Here is a 7,212-nt window from a genome sequence, read left to right on the forward strand (position 1 = left end):
GCTGAGATCACGCCTGATGGGAAGAAGCGGAATCGACAGGGAATTAAGCTGTGTTTTAAAGGGGTTTGAAATCTGTTTGACCGCCACAGTGAAGGAAGAATGCATCCATGATGTAACTGAATAAACGAACCAACGAAGCATGCTGGTGCCGTTCAGAGGAGGACAAGTGGCCACTCCTTGAGCATTCATGATGACGCCGAATAGGGAACTCCAAGCATAGCTACAGAAGGTGAATCAACAGGTGGAAGAGGAACTGAACAGGCATAGGGATCGAATGGCTAAAGCCATGAACAGAGATGGTCGAATCAGAAAAAAACAAAAAAAGAGGAAGTAAGACAGCAAAAGTCGAGAGACGAAGAAGTGGAACAGTGAACCCTGAGAGGAGGACTGAACACAGAGAACAGTAAAGCAAAGCAGAAGAGACAGAGGGCCGAGCTGATTAGCAGTAGCATCGAGCACCAGAGAGCTTAAAGATTCAAGCCTTCCCATAGAGGAATCTATCCACACTGAGCATCATATTTGGCTCTTTCCACTGTAGACCAAAAGGTTACAGAGCTGGTAGGAGGAAGAAGAGTCTATGTACTCCAGTGGCTTGGGGAATCCAAGAACCACCCTGCCAAGAAAAACCTGCTTCAGGTGAACTCACATTGAGCCCCTGTATTGTAAATTCTCCGCCCAAAGGCACAATAAAACAAGGCCACCACTGAAAGCTGGACCGGAGACGTAGCCCTGGAGAATAGGGTGAACTCCTTATTAAAATTGTTTGTGTCTTTATGTTGCTTACCGTATTTCTTTGTTGTCTTTCCATTTTTATTGTCTGTGTATTGGCAATCTGATGGATCCGTTGTTTCAATAACATAGAACACACACACCAACACATGAGTTTGTAATACCTTAGTTTAATAAATCTTTAACTGATGTCACTCATAGGGTGAATATCAGATCAAGTGGTATCAAAGCTCTAGGCTATAAGGTTAGACAAGCTTGTGTTGGTTAAGCTATGAATGCTCACAAGATCAAAGCTCAAATTAGGAGAAGGAGAGTTGGTGGAAACTAATCCTGAAATTGGGAGAGTCTATTCTTGAAAGATAATGTCAGAAGAAGGTTCTGTAGGGCCAGACCCTCAATTCATAGAGAATTTCCTAGCTATAAAGTCTATGGTTGAAGAAATGTACAAAGACTTTAGAAAGCAAAAGGTGGAAGATGCATCGGGCTCTAAACAAGATAAAGAAGAAGATGAGTCTCACTTCCATGACAACTCCAAAGGAAAGGGGAAAGAGGAAATCTTTCTCACACCTCTTAATAATCCTGTGCATAATAAGAAAGCGTCTTTGATTAAGTTAGATGTTAAATTTGATTTTCCTATATATAATGTAGAGCTAAATGCTGAAAAGTTGGACAATTGGATTAGACAAATTGATGTGTATTGCAGGGTACAGAACATAAACTCAGACAAGAGTAAGATTCAGCTAGCAAGCCTACGCCTAGGAGGCACTGCCTTGGTTTGGTGGGAAGGCAGAACCCAAGCTGATATGAAAAGACATGGGAAGACCATCTCTATCTGGAGTGACTTTCTTTCTGCAATCAAAAAGCAATTCTATCCATTGGCCTACATGCAACAAGCCATGATGACTTGGCAAACTCTTCGGCAGTTGAAAGGGAAAATTGTGCAAGATTATACTCAAGAGTTCAGAAAGAGAGCATTGATATTAGGTATCTCATTAGACTCACCAGAGACTCTTCTGAAGTACATTAGTGGTCTACATAGCTACATGAGGCATACCATCCTCATGTTTAATCCCACTAGTATAGATGAGGTATCTGTACAAGCTACTCATCTAGAAGCTAGAGGAAAGAATGGAAATACAGAAGTTGGGGGACCATCCCAACCCACTGTAAGCAAGAGCAAGGAGAAAAGAAAACAGAAGTGGAAGGCAAGGAAGGCTAACACTGCACAGAAAGCTAAAGCTTCATGCACTCACTGTAGAAAGGAGGGGCATGATGATGAGCATTGTTGGATTCTGCATCTAGAGCTGAGACCTAAGAAGTCCGAGGGCAAGGAGAAGAAGACAACTGCAGCTATTCAGAAAGATTTGGGGTCAGACTCGGGAGATGAAACAACCATAGCAGCCACAGGTATAAAAGGTAAGAATTCTGAAGCATCTACTAGTAATTATGCTCAATCTATTACTGATGAAGAAAATGAGAGAAAAAGACATGAGCTTTTCCATATTTGAGTCATTTCCAAAAATCAAAAGATTGATACTTTGTTTGATAGTGGCTCACAAGTAAATTTGATTTCTGAAGCAATTGTAAAGAAATTGGGATTATCAACTATACCTCACAAGAAACCATACCCATTAGGATGGTTGAATGATAAAGCACAACTACAAGTGACTAGACAGTGCAAACTCAAGTTTTCTTTTGGTTCAGCATTTGTAGATGAGATTGAGTTAGACATAATTCCTTTGGATATATGTGGAATTGTTTTAGGAAGTCCTTACTTGTATGATAGAAAGGCTATTTTCTATAGAGATGAGAACAAGTATCTAGTGGTTAAAGATGGAATCGAATACTTTGTAAGAGCTCATAAGCTCAAGAATAATTATACTCTCATAAACTCACGACAGATGAAAAGAATGATTAATTCATGCAAACAATTCTTACTAATGGTTGTAAAGGAAAAGAAGCCTGATAAAACCAATGTATTTGGGGGTTGTAATGCTGAACAACAAGCTGATATAGAAAAGGTTGTTTTAGAGTATGATGTCTTGTTTCAAGAGCCTAAAGGTTTGCCACCCAAAAAGGGAGTAGTACATGATATTATTTTGTAGCAAGATGTTCCATTGCCTAACATTGGGATGTACAGGTTGTCTGCTTTAGAGAATGCTAAAATCAAGAAGCAGGTGTAGGAGTTTCTCAAGAAGGGCTTCATCAGACCTAGCACATCACCATGTGGGTCACCAATCATTTTGGTGAGAAAGAAAGATGGCTCATGGAGAATGTGCATTGATTACCGAGCACTGAATAAGATAACAATCAAGAATCGTTATCCCCTTCCTCGCATAAATGATCTTTTAGATCAATTAAAGGAAGTTGTTTATTTCACGAAGCTGGATTTGTACAGTGGATACCATCAGGTCAGAGTTGCAGAGCAAGATGCATGGAAGACTGCTTTCAAAACAAATCAGGGATTTTATGAATGGCTGGTTATGCCTTTTGGCTTAACTAATGCTCCTGCTACTTTCATGAGATTAATGAATGATGTACTCATACCTTTTCTTGATGATTTTGTTATTGTGTATCTGGATGAAATTCTGATTTTTAGTAAAATGTGGGAAGAACATTTAAAGCATGTTAAGCAGACATTGGATGTTTTGAAAAGAGAAAAACTTTATGTTAAACTCTCAAAATGTGAATTTGGCAAAACATCTCTAAACTACTTGGGTCATATAGTAGGGGGAGGTGAATTGAAAACAGATCCCTCTAAAGTGGCAATCATTGTGAACTGGCCTAAACCTAGGTCTTCTACAGAAGTGAGAAGCTTCTTAGGAGCAACACAATATTGGAGGAAGTTTGTTTCTAACTTCTCCTCGATTGCAGCTCCCTTACATGCTTTAACAGGATTGAATAAGGTGTTTCAGTGGGGAGGCAAACATCAGAAAGCCTTCAACACCTTGAAAGAAAAAATTAGTACAACACCTATACTAGCATTGCTTGATTTACAAAGACCATTTGAGATCCAAACTGATGCCAGTGATTATGCCATGGGAGCAGTGTTGACACAGCACAGTAAACCCATATGTTGTCATTCTGAGACTTTTAATCCTGCAATAGTTAACTATCCTACATATGATAAAGAATTGTATGCACTAGTTCAAAGTGTGAAAAAGTGGAAACATTACTTGATGGGAAAAGAGACAGTAATACATACTGATCATCAACCACTTCAATATCTACACTCCCAAACTAAGCTGCAGCAATCAAGACATTATAGATGGATGGGTTTTCTACAACAGTTTCATTTAGTCATCATATATAAAAAGGGCATACATAACAAGGTTGCAAACATGTTATCTAGACCCATTATAAATGCATCTACCATACTTAAGCATAATTCAGTGCTACATGAAAGCTACATAGAACAATATGCTCAGGATATGGACTTTAAAGATGTATATGCAACTTTGAGTCAAGGCAAAAGAGTAAAATAATTGGACTGTCATATAAAGGACTGACTCTTATATCATTGTGGGAAACTCTGCATTCCACAAACTGAAAGAGCAAAGATAATTAGGGAAGCACACACTTCTCTGATATCAAGTCACTTTGGGGTAAGTAAAACAGTTGCATAGCTGCAAAGATTCTGCTATTGGCCAAAAATGAATGAGACAATTTCTAGGTATGTAAGAGGGTGTGCCATGTGTGCTAAAAGCAAGCCCAGCAATAGAAAACTAGGCTTGTACACTTCATTGCTAGTTCCTTCTCACCCTTGGGAAAGTGTTTCCATGGATTTTGTTGGAGGACTGCCTAAATCTAGGAAAGGTCATGATTATCTATATGTTATTGTGGATAGGTTCAACAAAATGTGTAATTTGATACCTTGTTGTAAACAAATTACAACTGAACAGACTACAAAATTGTTCTTTAAACATGTATGGGTTCATTTTGGATTACCCACTTCCATTGTATCTGATCGAGACACCCGATTTGTGGGGAATTTTAGGTTGAGTATGTGGGAATTGATGGACAACAAACTGAAGAAAAGCACAGCTTTTCATCCACAAACAGATGGCTAGACAAAAGTAGTAAATAGTACAGTCATCTAGTTACTGAGAGGTTATTGTAGCAAATGTCCTAAGCTTTGGAATGAACACTTGTGTTATGTGCAACATGCTTACAATAGAGCCAAACACTCTTCTACATAGAGATCTCCTTTTGAGACCTGTTTTGGTTTCATACCAAGGTCTCCTTTAAATTTTGTCTTTGGTAAAGATACCATGGTTGAAGGACATAATGATGTGGACAAGGCAACTAGTTTCATTGAATAGATCCAGGAGATCCACCAGGCAATATAGGAACAACTGGAAAAGAGCCAAACCAAGTAGAAGGCTAGGCATGACAAGCATCGGATGGAGCATAGTTTTCAAGTTGGAGACCAAGTCTGGCTGTATATCAGCAAGGACGGGATGCAAGGCGAAGGTAAAAAGCTAAAGCCTATCAGGTATGGACTTTTTAGGATACTTGAAAATATTGGTGAAAATGTTTTTCGCCTTGATTTACCAGCTTACATGCACATCTACTCAGTCGTAAATGCATATTGCTTAAGATTGTTTGAACCTTCAATGATTGAGGACCCTAAGGAGCAAAGTCAATTGCCTTCTATTGATGACCTGCTACCTGAATATCTCAATGAGTTGTAGGAAGACACAGTGCTGGACAGGAAGGTAAGGATGATGCACAGGGGAGATGTTGAGTACCTCAAGATTGGGCTCAAAGGTTCAAAGCCGACCAGCACAAAGTGGATTGAGATTGGACAAGTGAAGAAACAGTATCCTCACTTAGTCGATGCTTAAAAACCAACTTTTGGTGGTCCAAAAGCTTTTTTAGTGAGAAGGCCGTGATCTGAATTGGATCCATTGAAGACTATCAAAGAACCATGACTGTATCAGGTTGAACAAATCTCTAAAGAATTCCAAAACAACGATCAAAAACACCCTGAACCAGTGGCAGTGGCATCCAATGTGGAACGATGAGGACCAAGGCCCATGGAGACTGCACGAGAGGCCGAATTAGCCCCTGGGAGCCTCGGATTAGGAAACGGAGGTGATTTTTAATGTGTGATTCACGCTAGGCTGGGCGAACAGGGCCAAAATGGAAAAGCCCGAGCACTCGGTCACATGGGGGAACCGGAGGACCGCGAGTGGAAAAGGAAAAAGCGCTAATCGTACAAGGTAGGACCCATGCTCTGGAAATCGGTGGTTTTGATCTGGGCACCCTTAAATGTTAAGAGATTTTGGATGAAAGCGGAGCGATTCCACATAACAATCGACGCGTGGCAGGCAGAGGTGAGAGAAAACCACCATTGATCACGTGCTATCGGTCGAGCAAGTCAACCGCGCAAAACTTGTGTATGGTGTCGAATCTGGAGGGCCCAGATCGGACGGCTGAGATTGCGCCCAATGGGAAGAATCAGAATCGACAGGGAATTAAGCTGCGTTTTAAAGGGGTTTGAAATCCGTTTGACCACCACGGTGGAGGAAGAATGCATCCATGATGTAACTGAAGAAACAAACCGATGAAGCATGCTGGCACCATTCAGAGGAGGACAAGTGGCCACTCCCTGAGCATTCATGATGACGCTGAACAAGGAACTCCAAGCGCAGCTGCAGAAGGTGAATTGACAGGAAAATGAGGAATCGAACAGGCATAGGGATCGAATGGCTAAAGCAATGAACAGAGACGGTCGAATCAAAAAAAAAGAAAAAAAGAAAATAGGAGGTAAGACAGCAAAAGTTGAGAGACGAAGAAGTTGAATAGTGAACCTTGAGAGGATGACTAAACACAGAGAACAGTAAAGCAAAGTAGAAGAGACAGAGGGCCAAGCTGATTAGCAGCAGCATTGAGCACCAGGGAGTTTAAAGATTCAAGCCTTCCCATAGAGGAATCTGTCCACACTGAGCATCATATTTGGCTCTTTCCACTGTAGACTAGAAGGTTACAGAGCTGGTAGGAGGAAGAGAAGTCTGTGTACTCCAGTGGCTTGGGGAATCCAAGAACCACCCTGCTAAGAAAAACTTGCTTTAGGTGAAGTCACATTGAGCCCCTGTATTGTAAATTCTCCACCCAAAGGCACAATAAAACAAGGCCACCACTGAAAGCTGGACCGGAGATGTAGCCCTAGAGAATAGGGTGAACTCCTTATTAAAATTGTTTGTGTCTTTGTGTTTCTTACTGTATTTCGCTACTATCTTTCCATTTTTATTCTCTGTGTATTGGCAATCTGATGGATCCTTTGTTTCAATAACATAGAGCACAGACACCAACACATGAGTCTGTAATACCTTAGTTTAATAAATCTTTAACTGATGTCACTCATAGGGTTAATATCACATCACGAAGCCTCGGAATCCATATTTAGCATTTGTGGTGAAGAAGAAATTTTTCAAAAGGAAACAAGGAGGAGGAAGTAAAGTTGGAAGCCTATCTCAG

The sequence above is a fragment of the Pinus tabuliformis genome, chromosome 7 (genome assembly GCF_031772625.1).
Source record: "Pinus tabuliformis cultivar Carrire ecotype Pingquan chromosome 7, CPIR1, whole genome shotgun sequence".
Lineage (NCBI taxonomy): Eukaryota > Viridiplantae > Streptophyta > Pinopsida > Pinales > Pinaceae > Pinus > Pinus tabuliformis.